Consider the following 13778-nt stretch of genomic DNA (forward strand, 5'->3'; position numbering starts at 1 on the left):
CCCGGGCAGGACACCCGGGAGGCGGGGAACAGCCCCCGCTGAAGTCCATGGCATGTGCCAGAATCGAGTCTTGGAGAAAAAATGACAAAGTCCAAACGCTCCGGCGCCGGCCAGGGCGGTTGACCCCGGCTGGCCGGGCCGGCGGGGGCTGCGGCTGCCGGGGCTGAGCCGAGTGTCGATGCATGTCGTGAGAACCGGGAAGGGGACAAACCGGTGGCTCGAGGCCGGGTTGGAGTTCCAGGAGGTCGGCCTGACTCTGGAGGTTTTCCCCTTAGCATTTCCCCATAGGCCAAAACGGGGGAAGTCAAAAAAGCACCCCCAGCAGATGTATGCGGAGGGGCTGGGGGTTGACGGGGAGCGGGCTGTTGGCAGCTGTGTGGTGGCTGCAGGGGTGGGCCTGGGCGGCTGCGGAGGGCGCCTTCAGAGTGCACCTACCAGTAGGGGCTCAAGACCCAGGCTGACCCTCCGATGTGCCCGGGCAGGACACCCAGGAGGCGGGGAGCAGACACCCCCGCTGAAGCCCACGGCAGTTGGCAGAGATGAGTCTTTGAAAAAAATGACAAAGTCCAAACGCTCCAGGCGCTGGCCAGGGGTGCGGACCGGGCTGGCCGGGCCGGAGGGGGCTGCGGCTGCTGGGGCTGAGCCGACTGTCTATGCATGTCCTGAGAACCGGGATGGGGACAGACCTGTGGCTCCAGGCCGGGTTGGAGTTCCAGGAGGTCGGCCTGACTCTGGAGGTTTTCCCCTTAGCATTTCCCCATAGGCCAAAAGGGGGGAAGTCAAAAAAGCACCCCCAGCAGATGTATGCAGGAGGGGCTGGGGGGTGACGGAGAGCGGGCTGTTGGCAGCTGTGTGGTGGCTGCTGGCAGCCGTGTGCTGGCTGCAGGGGTGGGCCTGGGCGGCTGCCGAGGGCCCCCAAAGCGCAGCTACCAGCGGTGGCTCAAGACATTGCCTGAGCCTCCGATGTGCCCGGGCAGGACACCCGGGAGGCGGGGAGCAGCCCCCGCTGAAGCCCACGGCAGTTGGCAGAGATGAGTCTTTGAAAAAAACGACAAAGTCCAAACGCTCCAGGCGTGCCGGCCAGGGGTGCGGACCGGGCTGGCCGGGCCGGCGGGGGCTGCGGCGGCCGGGGCTGAGCCGAGTGTCAATGCATGTCGTGAGAACCGGGAAGGGGACAAACCGGTGGCTCCAGGCCGGGTTGGAGTTCCAGGAGGTCGGCCTGACTCTGGAGGTTTTCCCCTTAGCATTTCCCCATAGGCCAAAAGGGGGGAAGTCAAAAAAGCACCCCCGGCAGATGTATGCAGGAGGGGCTGGGGGGTGACGGAGAGCGGGCTGTTGGCAGCTGTGTGGTGGCTGCTGGCAGCCGTGTGCTGGCTGCAGGGGTGGGCCTGGGCGGCTGCCGAGGGCCCCCGTAGTGCACCTACCAGTAGGGGGCTCGAGACCCAGGCTGAGCCTCCGATGTGCCCGGGCAGGACACCCAGGAGGCGGGGAGCAGCCCCCGCTGAAGTCCATGGCAGTTGGCAGAGGCGAGTCTTGGAGAAAAAACGACAAAGTCCAAACGCTCCAGGCGTGCCGGCCAGGGGTGCGGACCCGGGTGGCCGGGCCGGCGGGAGCTGCGGCTGCCGGGGCTGAGCCGAGTATTAGTGCATGTCCTGAGAACCGGGAAGGGGACAAACCGGTGGCTCCAGGCCGGGTTGGAGTTCCAGGAGGTCGGCCTGACTCTGGAGGTTTTCCCCTTAGCATTTCCCCATAGGCCAAAAGGGGGGAAGTCAAAAAAGCACCCCCAGCAGATGTATGCAGAGTTGGGCTGGGGGGTGACGGAGAGCGGGCTGTTGGCAGCTGTGTGGTGGCTGCTGGCAGCCGTGTGCTGGCTGCAGGGGTGGGCCTGGGCGTCTGCGGAGGGCCCCTTCAGAGTGCACCTACCAGTAGGGGCTCAAGACCCAGGCTGAGCCTCCGATGTGCCCGGGCTGGACACCCAGGAGGCGGGCAGCAGCCCCCGCTGAAGCCCACGGCAGTTGGCAGAGATGGGTCTTTGAGAAAAAAATGACAAAGTCCAAACGCTCCAGGCGCTGGCCAGGGGTGCGGACCGGGCTGGCCGGGGCCGGCGGGAGCTGCGGCTGCCGGGGCTGAGCCGAGTGCCTATGCATGTCCTGAGAACCGGGAAGGGGACAAACCGGTGGCTCGAGGCCGGGCTGGAGTTCCAGGAGGTCGGCCTGACTCTGGAGGTTTTCCCCTTAGCATTTCCCCATAGGCCAAAAGGGGGGAAGTCAAAAAAGCACCCCCAGCAGATGTATGCAGAAGGGGCTGGGGGGTGACGGGGAGCGGGCTGTTGGCAGCTGCGTGGTGGCTGCTGGCAGCCGTGTGCTGGCTGCAGGGGTGGGCCTGGGCGGCTGCGGAGGGCCCCCTGAGTGCACCTGCCAGCGGTGGTTGAAGACATTGCCTGAGCCTCCGATGTGCCCGGGCAGGACACCCGGGAGGCGGGGAACAGCCCCCGCTGAAGTCCATGGCATGTGCCAGAATCGAGTCTTGGAGAAAAAATGACAAAGTCCAAACGCTCCGGCGCCGGCCAGGGCGGTTGACCCCGGCTGGCCGGGCCGGCGGGGGCTGCGGCTGCCGGGGCTGAGCCGAGTGTCGATGCATGTCGTGAGAACCGGGAAGGGGACAAACCGGTGGCTCGAGGCCGGGTTGGAGTTCCAGGAGGTCGGCCTGACTCTGGAGGTTTTCCCCTTAGCATTTCCCCATAGGCCAAAACGGGGGAAGTCAAAAAAGCACCCCCAGCAGATGTATGCAGAGTTGGGCTGGGGGGTGACGGAGAGCGGGCTGTTGGCAGCTGTGTGGTGGCTGCTGGCAGCCGTGTGCTGGCTGCAGGGGTGGGCCTGGGCGTCTGCGGAGGGCCCCTTCAGAGTGCACCTACCAGTAGGGGCTCAAGACCCAGGCTGAGCCTCCGATGTGCCCGGGCTGGACACCCAGGAGGCGGGCAGCAGCCCCCGCTGAAGCCCACGGCAGTTGGCAGAGATGGGTCTTTGAGAAAAAAATGACAAAGTCCAAACGCTCCAGGCGCTGGCCAGGGGTGCGGACCGGGCTGGCCGGGGCCGGCGGGAGCTGCGGCTGCCGGGGCTGAGCCGAGTGCCTATGCATGTCCTGAGAACCGGGAAGGGGACAAACCGGTGGCTCGAGGCCGGGCTGGAGTTCCAGGAGGTCGGCCTGACTCTGGAGGTTTTCCCCTTAGCTTTTCCCCATAGGCCAAAAGGGGGGAAGTCAAAAAAGCACCCCCGGCAGATGTATGCAGAGTTGGGCTGGAGGGTGACGGAGAGCGGGCTGTTGGCAGCTGTGTGGTGGCTGCTGGCAGCCGTGTGCTGGCTGCTGGGGTGGGCCTGGGCGGCTGCCGAGGGCCCCCTGAGTGCACCTAGCAGTAGGGGCTGATGACCCAGGCTGAGCCTCCGATGTGCCCGGGCAGGACACCCAGGAGGCGGGGAGCAGCCCCCGCTGAAGTCCACGGCATGTGCCAGAGGCGAGTCTTGGAGAAAAAACGACAAAGTCCAAACGCTCCAGGCGCCGGGCAGGGTGGCGGACCGGGCTGGCCGGGCCGGCGGGAGCTGCGGCTGCTGGGGCTGAGCCGAGTATTAGTGCATGTCCTGAGAACCGGGAAGGGGACAAACCGGTGGCTCCAGGCCGGGTGGGAGTTCCAGGAGGTCGGCCTGGCTCTGGAGGTTTTCCCCTTGGCTTTTCCCCATAGGCCTAAACGGGGGAAGTCAAAAAAGCACCCCCAGCAGATGTATGCGGAGGGGCTGGGGGTTGACGGGGAGCGGGCTGTTGGCAGCTGTGTGGTGGCTGCAGGGGTGGGCCTGGGCGGCTGCGGAGGGCCCCCTGAGTGCAGCTACCAGCGGTGGCTCAAGACATTGCCTGAGCCTCCGATGTGCCCGGGCAGGACACCCAGGAGGCGGGGAGCAGCCCCCGCTGAAGCCCACGGCAGTTGGCAGAGATGAGTCTTTGAAAAAATGACAAAGTCCAAACGCTCCAGGCGCTGGCCAGGGGTGCGGACCGGGCTGGCCGGGCCGGCGGGAGCTGCGGCTGCCGGGGCTGAGCCGAGTGTCGATGCATGTCGTGAGAACCGGGAAGGGGACAAACCGGTGGCTCCAGGCCGGGTTGGAGTTCCAGGAGGTCGGCCTGACTCTGGAGGTTTTCCCCTTAGCATTTCCCCATAGGCCAAAAGGGGGGAAGTCAAAAAAGCACCCCCAGCAGATGTATGCAGGAGGGGCTGGGGGGTGACGGAGAGCGGGCTGTTGGCAGCTGTGTGGTGGCTGCTGGCAGCCGTGTGCTGGCTGCAGGGGTGGGCCTGGGCGGCTGCGGAGGGCCCCCTGAGTGCACCTGCCCGCGGTGGCTGAAGACATTGCCTGACCCTCCGATGTGCCCGGGCAGGACACCCAGGAGGCGGGGAGCTGCCCCCGCTGAGGTCCATGGCAGTTGGCAGAGATGGGTCTTTGAGAAAAAATGACAAAGTCCAAACGCTCCAGGCGCTGGCCAGGGGCGCGGACCGGGCTGGCCGGGCCGGCGGGGGCTGCGGCGGCCGGGGCTTAGCCGAGTGTCAGTGCATGTCCTGAGAACCGGGAAGGGGACAAACCGGTGGCTCCAGGCCGGGTTGGAGTTCCAGGAGGTCGGCCTGACTCTGGAGGTTTTCCCCTTAGCTTTTCCCCATAGGCCAAAAGGGGGGAAGTCAAAAAAGCACCCCCAGCAGATGTATGCAGAGGGGCTGGTGGGTGATGGATAGTGGGCTGTTGGCAGCTGTGTGGTGGCTGCTGACAGCCGTGTGCTGGCTGCAGGGGTGGGCCTGGGCGGCTGCGGAGGGCCCCTTCAGAGTGCACCTACCAGTAGGGGCTCGAGACCCAGGCTGAGCCTCCGATGTGCCCGGGCTGGACACCCAGGAGGCGGGCAGCAGCCCCCGCTGAAGCCCACGGCAGTTGGCAGAGATGAGTCTTTGAAAAAAATGACAAAGTCCAAACGCTCCAGGCGCTGGCCAGGGGCGCGGACCGGGCTGGCCGGGCCGGCGGGGGCTGCGGCGGCCGGGGCTTAGCCGAGTGTCAGTGCATGTCCTGAGAACCGGGAAGGGGACAAACCGGTGGCTCCAGGCCGGGTTGGAGTTCCAGGAGGTCGGCCTGACTCTGGAGGTTTTCCCCTTAGCTTTTCCCCATAGGCCAAAAGGGGGGAAGTCAAAAAAGCACCCCCAGCAGATGTATGCAGAGGGGCTGGTGGGTGATGGATAGTGGGCTGTTGGCAGCTGTGTGGTGGCTGCTGGCAGCCGTGTGCTGGCTGCAGGGGTGGGCCTGGGCGGCTGCGGAGGGCCCCCTGAGTGCACCTACCAGTAGGGGCTGATGACCCAGGCTGAGCCTCCGATGTGCCCGGGCAGGACACCCAGGAGGCGGGGAGCACCCCCCGCTGAAGTCCATGGCAGTTGGCAGAGGCGAGTCTTGGGGGAAAAAACGACAAAGTCCAAACGCTCCAGGCGCCGGGCAGGGTGGCGGACCCGGCTGGCCAGGCCGGCGGGGGCTGCGGCTGCCGGGGCTGAGCCGAGTATTAGTGCATGTCCTGAGAACCGGGAAGGGGACAAACCGGTGGCTCCAGGCCGGGTTGGAGTTCCAGGAGGTCGGCCTGACTCTGGAGGTTTTCCCCTTAGCTTTTCCCCATAGGCCAAAAGGGGGGAAGTCAAAAAAGCACCCCCAGCAGATGTATGCAGAGTTGGGCTGGGGGGTGACGGAGAGCGGGCTGTTGGCAGCTGTGTGGTGGCTGCTGGCAGCCGTGTGCTGGCTGCAGGGGTGGTCCTGGGCGGCTGCGGAGGGCCCCCTGAGTGCAGCTACCAGCGGTGGCTCAAGACATTGCCTGAGCCTCCGATGTGCCCGGGCAGGACACCCAGGAGGCGGGGAGCAGCCCCCGCTGAAGCCCACGGCAGTTGGCAGAGATGAGTCTTTGAAAAAAACGACAAAGTCCAAACGCTCCAGGCGCTGGCCAGGGGTGCGGACCGGGCTGGCCGGGCCGGCGGGGGCTGCGGCGGCCGGGGCTGAGCCGAGTGTTGACGCATGTCGTGAGAACCGGGAAGGGGACAAACCGGTGGCTTCAGGCCGGGTTGGAGTTCCATGAGGTCGGCCTGACTCTGGAGGTTTTCCCCTTGGCATTATCCCATAGGCCAAAAGGGGGGAAGTCAAAAAAGCACCCCCAGCAGATGTATGCAGGAGGGGCTGGGGGGTGACGGAGAGCGGGCTGTTGGCAGCTGTGTGGTGGCTGCTGGCAGCCGTGTGCTGGCTGCAGGGGTGGGCCTGGGCGGCTGCCGAGGGCCCCCAAAGCGCACCTACCAGCAGTGGCTCAAGACCCAGGCTGACCCTCCGATGTGCCCGGGCAGGACACCCAGGAGGCGGGGAGCAGCCCCCGCTGAAGCCCACGGCAGTTATCAGAGATGAGTCTTTGAAAAAATGACAAAGTCCAAACGCTCCAGGCGCTGGCCAGGGGTGCGGACCGGGCTGGCCGGGCCGGCGGGAGCTGCGGCTGCCGGGGCTGAGCCGAGTGTCGATGCATGTCGTGAGAACCGGGAAGGGGACAAACCGGTGGCTTCAGGCCGGGTTGGAGTTCCATGAGGTCGGCCTGACTCTGGAGGTTTTCCCCTTGGCATTATCCCATAGGCCAAAAGGGGGGAAGTCAAAAAAGCACCCCCAGCAGATGTATGCATAAGGGGCTGGGGGGTGACGGAGAGCGGGCTGTTGGCAGCTGTGTGGTGGCTGCTGGCAGCCGTGTGCTGGCTGCGGGGGTGGGCCCGGGAGGCTGCGGAGGGCCCCCTGAGTGCACCTGCCAGCGGTGGCTCAAGACATTGCCTGAGCCTCCGATGTGCCCGGGCAGGACACCCAGGAGGCGGGGAGCAGCCCCCGCTGAAGCCCAGGGCAGTTGGCAGAGATGGGTCTTTGAGAAAAAATGACAAAGTCCAAACGCTCCAGGCGCTGGCCAGGGGTGCGGACCGGGCTGGCCGGGCCGGCGGGGGCTGCGGCGGCCGGGGCTGAGCCGAGTGTCTATGCTTGTCCTGAGAACCGGGAAGGGGACAAACCTGTGGCTCCAGGCCGGGTTGGAGTTCCAGGAGGTCGGCCTGACTCTGGAGGTTTCCCCCCTGGCTTTTCCCCATAGGCCAAAAGGGGGGAAGTCAAAAAAGCACCCCCGCCAGATGTATGCAGATGGGCTGGGGGGTGACGGAGAGCGGGCTGTTGGCAGCTGTGTGGTGGCTGCTGGCAGCCGTGTGCTGGCTGCAGGGGTGGGCCTGGGCGGCTGCGGAGGGCCCCCTGAGTGCACCTACCAGCGGTGGCTCAAGACATTGCCTGAGCATACGATGTGCCCGGGCAGGACACCCAGGAGGCGGGGAGCAGCCCCCGCTGAAGCCCACGGCAGTTGGCAGAGACGAGTCTTTGAAAAAAAATGACAAAGTCCAAACGCTCCAGGCGCTGGCCAGGGGTGCGGACCGGGCTGGCCGGGCCGGCGGGAGCTGCAGCTGCTGGGGCTGAGCCGAGTGTCGATGCATGTCGTGAGAACCGGGAAGGGGACAAACCGGTGGCTCGAGGCCGAGCTGGAGTTCCAGGAGGTCGGCCTGACTCTGGAGGTTTTCCCCTTAGCATTTTACCATAGGCCAAAACGGGGGAAGTCAAAAAAGCACCCCCAGCAGATGTATGCAGAAGTGGCTGGGGGGTGATGGAGAGCGGGCTGTTGGCAGCTGTGTGGTGGCTGCTGGCAGCCGTGTGCTGGCTGCAGGGGTGGGCCTGGGCGGCTGCCGAGGGCCCCCAAAGCGCAGCTACCAGCGGTGGCTCAAGACATTGCCTGAGCCTCCGATGTGCCCGGGCAGGACACCCGGGAGGCGGGGAGCAGCCCCCGCTGAAGCCCACGGCAGTTGGCAGAGATGAGTCTTTGAAAAAAACGACAAAGTCCAAACGCTCCAGGCGTGCCGGCCAGGGGTGCGGACCGGGCTGGCCGGGCCGGCGGGGGCTGCGGCGGCCGGGGCTGAGCCGAGTGTCTAGGCATGTCCTGAGAACCGGGAAGGGGACAAACCGGTGGCTCCAGGCCGGGTTGGAGTTCCAGGAGGTCGGCCTGACTCTGGAGGTTTTCCCCTTAGCTTTTCCCCATAGGCCAAAAGGGGGGAAGTCAAAAAAGCACCCCCGGCAGATGTATGCAGAGTTGGGCTGGGGGGTGACGGAGAGCGGGCTGTTGGCAGCTGTGTGGTGGCTGCTGGCAGCCGTGTGCTGGCTGCAGGGGTGGGCCCCGGGCGGCTGCGGACTGCCCCCTGAGTGCACCTACCAGCGGTGGCTCAAGACATTGCCTGAGCATACGATGTGCCCGGGCAGGACACCCAGGAGGCGGGGAGCAGCCCCCGCTGAAGCCCACGGCAGTTGGCAGAGGCGAGTCTTGGAGAAAAAATGACAAAGTCCAAACGCTCCAGGCGCTGGCCAGGGGTGCGGACCGGGCTGGCCGGGCCGGCGGGGGCTGCGGCGGCCGGGGCTGAGCCGAGTGTCTATGCATGTCCTGAGAACCGGGAAGGGGACAAACCGGTGGCTCCAGGCCGGGTTGGAGTTCCAGGAGGTCGGCCTGACTCTGGAGGTTTTTCCCTTAGCTTTTTCCCATAGGCCAAAAGGGGGGAAGTCAAAAAAGCACCCCCAGCAGATGTATGCAGGAGGGGCTGGGGGGTGACGGAGAGCGGGCTGTTGGCAGCTGTGTGGTGGCTGCTGGCAGCCGTGTGCTGGCTGCAGGGGTGGGCCTGGGCGGCTGCTGAGGGCCCCCTGAGTGCAGCTACCAGCGGTGGCTCAAGACATTGCCTGAGCCTCCGATGTGCCCGGGCAGGACACCCAGGAGGCGGGGAGCAGCCCCCGCTGAAGCCCACGGCAGTTGGCAGAGATGGGTCTTTGAGAAAAAATGACAAAGTCCAAACGCTCCAGGCGCTGGCCAGGGGTGCGGACCGGGCTGGCCGGGCCGGCGGGAGCTGCGGCTGCCGGGGCTGAGCCGAGTGTCGATGCATGTCGTGAGAACCGGGAAGGGGACAAACCTGTGGCTCCAGGCCGGGTTGGAGTTCCAGGAGGTCGGCCTGACTCTGGAGGTTTTCCCCTTAGCATTTCCCCATAGGCCAAAAGGGGGGAAGTCAAAAAAGCACCCCCAGCAGATGTATGCATAAGGGGCTGGGGGGTGACGGAGAGCGGGCTGTTGGCAGCTGTGTGGTGGCTGCTGGCAGCCATGTGCTGGCTGCGGGGGTGGGCCTGGGAGGCTGCGGAGGGCCCCCTGAGTGCACCTGCCAGCGGTGGCTCAAGACATTGCCTGAGCCTCCGATGTGCCCGGGCAGGACACCCAGGAGGCGGGGAGCAGCCCCCGCTGAAGCCCACGGCAGTTGGCAGAGATGGGTCTTTGAGAAAAAATGACAAAGTCCAAACGCTCCAGGCGCTGGCCAGGGTTGCGGACCGGGCTGGCGGGGCCGGCGGGGGCTGCGGCTGCCGGGGCTGAGCCGAGTGTCGATGCATGTCGTGAGAACCGGGAAGGGGACAAACCGGTGGCTCCAGGCCGGGTTGGAGTTCCAGGAGGTCGGCCTGACTCTGGAGGTTTTCCCCTTAGCTTTTTCCCCATTGGCCAAAGGGGGGAAGTCAAAAAAGCACCCCCAGCAGATGTATGCAGAAGGGGCTGGGGGGTGACGGAGAGCGGGCTGTTGGCAGCTGTGTGGTGGCTGCTGGCAGCCGTGTGCTGGCTGCAGGGGTGGGCCTGGGCGGCTGCGGAGGGCCCCCTGAGTGCACCTACCAGTAGGGGCTGAAGACCCAGGCTGAGCCTCCGATGTGCCCGGGCAGGACACCCAGGAGACGGGGAGCAGCCCCCGCTGAAGTCCACGGCAGTTGGCAGAGACGCGTCTTGGAGAAGAAACGACAAAGTCCAAACGCTCCGGGCGCCGGCCAGGGGGGCGGACCCGGCTGGCCGGGCCTGCGGGAGCTGCGGCGGCCGGGGCAGAGTCGAGTGTCAGTGCAGGTCGTGAGAACCGGTATGAGGGTAATCCTGGTCGCTCCGGGCCCAGCCAGGGTACCAGGGAGGCGGAAGGAGCGGGCGTGTTTCCCCTGATAGCGCCGACGACGGTAAAATAAGGCCTCGCAAAACGTCACCACGAACACCTTGTCGGGGTATATGGGAACGAGCGGTGTGCGGTCTTTGACAAAGTGACAGTATGTCTCAAAAAAAGCTCCCTCCCGGCAGATGTGCGCGGACGGGCCTGGCTGGTGACGGAGAGCGGGCTGTTGGCAGCGGTGTGCTGGCTGCAGGGGTGGCCCGGGGCGGCTGCGGAGGGCCCCCTGAGTGCACCTGCCAGCGGTGGCTCAAAACCCCCGCTGAGCCTCCGATGTGCCCGGGCAGGACCCCAGGAGGCCGGGCACAGACCGCAGCCTGCCCCCTTGCCGTCCGATGAAGCTTGCACGGTCAGAAAAGTTTCAAAGTCCCAACGGGGAGAGAGTGTTGACGGCGAGGGGGTGCTGGCTGCTCCAGGGGCCGGGAGGGAGGCCCTGGAGGTCGGCCTGGGGGCGCGGAGGGGCCCCCGTGTGTCCCTGAGCGTCCCCCGGTCTTTGGTCGAGAGGGGGTCTCAGCCGCTAATGTGCCCGCCCGGGTACGCAGGGAGTCCGGCCTGGGGCGAGTGGAGCAGCCCCCGTGTGTCCCCGAGCGCCCCCCCCCCGGTCTTTGGTGGAGAGGGGGTCTCAGCCGCTAATGTGCCCGCCTCAGGGAGTCCGGCCTGGGGCGAGTGGAGCAGCCCCCGTGTGTCCCTGAGCGTCCCCTGGCGTTTGCTGAAGAGGGGGTCTCAGCCGCTAATGTGCCCGCCCGGGTACCTAGGGAGGCCGGCCTGGGGTGAGTGGAGCAGCCCCCGTGTGTCCCTGAGTGTCCCCCGGTCTTTGGTCAAGAGGGGGTCTCAGCCGCTAATGTGCCCGCCTGGGTACCTAGAGAGGCCGGCCTGGGGCGAGTGGAGCAGCCCCTGTGTGTCCCCGAGCGCCCCCCGGTCTTTGGTGGAGAGGGGGTCTCAGCCGCTAATGTGCCCGCCTGGGTACCTACAGAGGCCGGCCTGGGGCGAGTGGAGCAGCCCCTGTGTGTCCCCGAGCGCCCCCCGGTCTTTGGTGGAGAGGGGGTCCCAGCCGCTAATGTGCGCGCCTCAGGGAGTCCGGCCTGGGGCGAGTGGAGCAGCCCCCGTGTGTCCCCGAGCGCCCCCCGGTCTTTGGTGGAGAGGGGGTCCCAGCCGCTAATGTGCCCGCCTCAGGGAGTCCGTCCTGGGGCGAGTGGAGCAGCCCCCGTGTGTCCCCGAGTGTCCCCTGGCGTTTGCTGAAGAGGGGGTCTCAGCCGCTAATGTGCCCGCCTCAGGGAGTCCGGCCTGGGGCGAGTGGAGCGGCCCCCGTGTGTCCCTGAGTGCCCCCGGTCTTTGGTGGAGAGGGGGTCTCAGCCGCTAATGTGCCCGCCTCAGGGAGTCCGGCCTGGGGCGAGTGGAGCAGCCCCCGTGTGTCCCCGAGCGCCCCCCGGTCTTTGGTGGAGAGGGGGTCTCAGCCGCTAATGTGCCGGCCTCAGGGAGTCCGGCCTGGGGTGAGTGGAGCAGCCCCCGTGTGTCCCCGAGCGCCCCCCGGTCTCTGGTGGAGAGGGGGTCTCGGCCGCTAATGTGCCCGCCTCAGGGAGTCCGGCCTGGGGCGAGTGGAGCAGCCCCCGTGTGTCCCCGAGCGCCCCCCGGTCTCTGGTCGAGAGGGGGTCTCGGCCGCTAATGTGCCCGCCTCAGGGAGTCCGGCCTGGGGCGAGTGGAGCAGCCCCCGTGTGTCCCCGAGTGCCCCCCGGTCTCTGGTCGAGAGGGGGTCTCAGCCGCTAATGTGCCCGCCTCAGGGAGGCCGGCCTGGGGCGAGTGGAGCAGCCCCCGCGTGTCCCTGAGCGCCCCCGGTCTTTGGTCGAGAGGGGGTCTCAGCCGCTAATGTGCCCGCCTGGGTACCCAGGGAGGCCGGCCTGGGGCGAGTGGAGCAGCCCCCGTGTGTCCCTGAGCGTCCCCCGGTCATTGGTGGAGAGGGGTTCTCAGCCGCTGATGTGCCCGCCTCAGGGAGTCCGGCCTGGGGCGAGTGGAGCAGCCCCCGTGTGTCCCCGAGCGCCCCCCGGTCTCTGCTCGAGAGGGGGTCTCAGCCGCTAACGTGCCCGCCTCAGGGAGGCCGGCCTGGGGCGAGTGGAGCAGCCCCCGGGTGTCCCTGAGCGCCCCCTGGCGTTTGCTGAATAGGGGGTCCCAGCCGCCAATATGGCCGCCCGGGGTGGCCCTGTGCAGCCCCCGTGCGCCCCTGAGTGTTTTTCAGTATCTGGCTGAGACACCCCCTGACCCTCCGACGGTGTCCGTTTGGAGTGCCTGGTGCCTGGGCACCCCCTGAGTGTTTTTCAGTATCTGGCCGAGACACCCCCTGACCCTCCGCCGGTGTCCGTTTGGAGAGCCTGGTGCCTGGGCACAGACCGCGGCAGCTCCCGCTGGCCGCATTGACAGAGTGCTGAAAAAATGACAAAGTCCGAAAATGCCTGAGAACCGGGAAGGGGACAAACCGGCGGCTCCAGGCCGAGCCGGAGTTCCAGGAGGTCGGCATGATTTTGCCGGTTTCCCCATAGGATGTGCCAAGTTGCCAAAATGGGGGAACTCAAAAAAGCACCCCCGCCAGATGTATGTAGGGGGGCTGGATGGTCGATAGGGAGTGGGTGCCTGGCAGCAGGGGCCACCCCGCGCGGGTGCCCCGGGGGGCCCGCGGGGGGCCCCCGAAGACACCCCCCCCAGCACTCGCTGAAAACCCCGTCCGAGCCGCCCGCGCTGCCCGGAGGGAGTCCCGGGAGGCCGGGCACGGCCCGCAGGTCTCTCCCTCTGCCCCCCGGTGAGGTTTGCACGGGGGGAAAAGTTTCAAAGTCCCGACGGGGGGCGAGAGACAGTGCGGCGAGGGGTGGCGGGCTGCTCCGCGGACCCGGGGGAAGCCCGGGGAGGGCGGCCTGAGGGCGCGGAGGGCCCCCTGAGAGTGCCTACGGGTAGTAGGTGAGAAACCCTGCCTGTACCTCCCACGGGGCCCGGGCAGGGACCCCGGGAGGCCGGGCAGAGCCCGCAGGTCGCCCCCTTCCCGTCCGATGAAGCTCGCACGGTCAGAAAAGTTTCAAAGTCCCAACGGGGGGAGAGTGTTGACGGCGAAGGGGTGCTGGCTGCCCCTGGGGCCGGGCTGGAGCCCCTGGAGGTCGGCCTTCGGGGTGTGGAGGGGCCCCCTGAGAGCACCCAACAGCAGTTGCTCAAGACCCTGCCTGAGCCTCCGGTGTGCCCGGGCATGAACCCCAGGAGGCGGGGAACAGCCGTGGCAGCCCCTGCTGAAGTCCTTGGCAGTTGGCAGAGGCGAGTCTTGGGGGAAAAAAAACGACAAAGTCCAAACGCTCCAGGCGCCGGCCAGGGGGGCGGACGTGGCTGGCCTGGCCGGCGGGTGCTGCGGCTGCCGGGGCTGAGCCGAGTGTCGATGCATCTCCTGAGAACCGGGAAGGGGACAAACCGGTGGCTCCAGTCCGAGCTGGAGTTCCAGAAGGTCGGCCTGACTCTGGAGGTTTTCCCCCTGGCTTTTCCCCATAGGCCAAAAGGGGGGAAGTCAAAAAAGCACCCCCGGCAGATGTATGCAGAAGGGGCTGGGGGGTGACGGAGAGCGGGCTGTTGGCAGCTGTGTGGTGGCTGCAGGGGTGGGCCTGGGCGGCTGCGGTGGGCCCCCTGAGTGCACCTGCCCGTGGTG

This window comes from Eleutherodactylus coqui, unplaced genomic scaffold (assembly GCF_035609145.1).
Source record: "Eleutherodactylus coqui strain aEleCoq1 unplaced genomic scaffold, aEleCoq1.hap1 HAP1_SCAFFOLD_300, whole genome shotgun sequence".
NCBI classification, from domain to species: domain Eukaryota; kingdom Metazoa; phylum Chordata; class Amphibia; order Anura; family Eleutherodactylidae; genus Eleutherodactylus; species Eleutherodactylus coqui.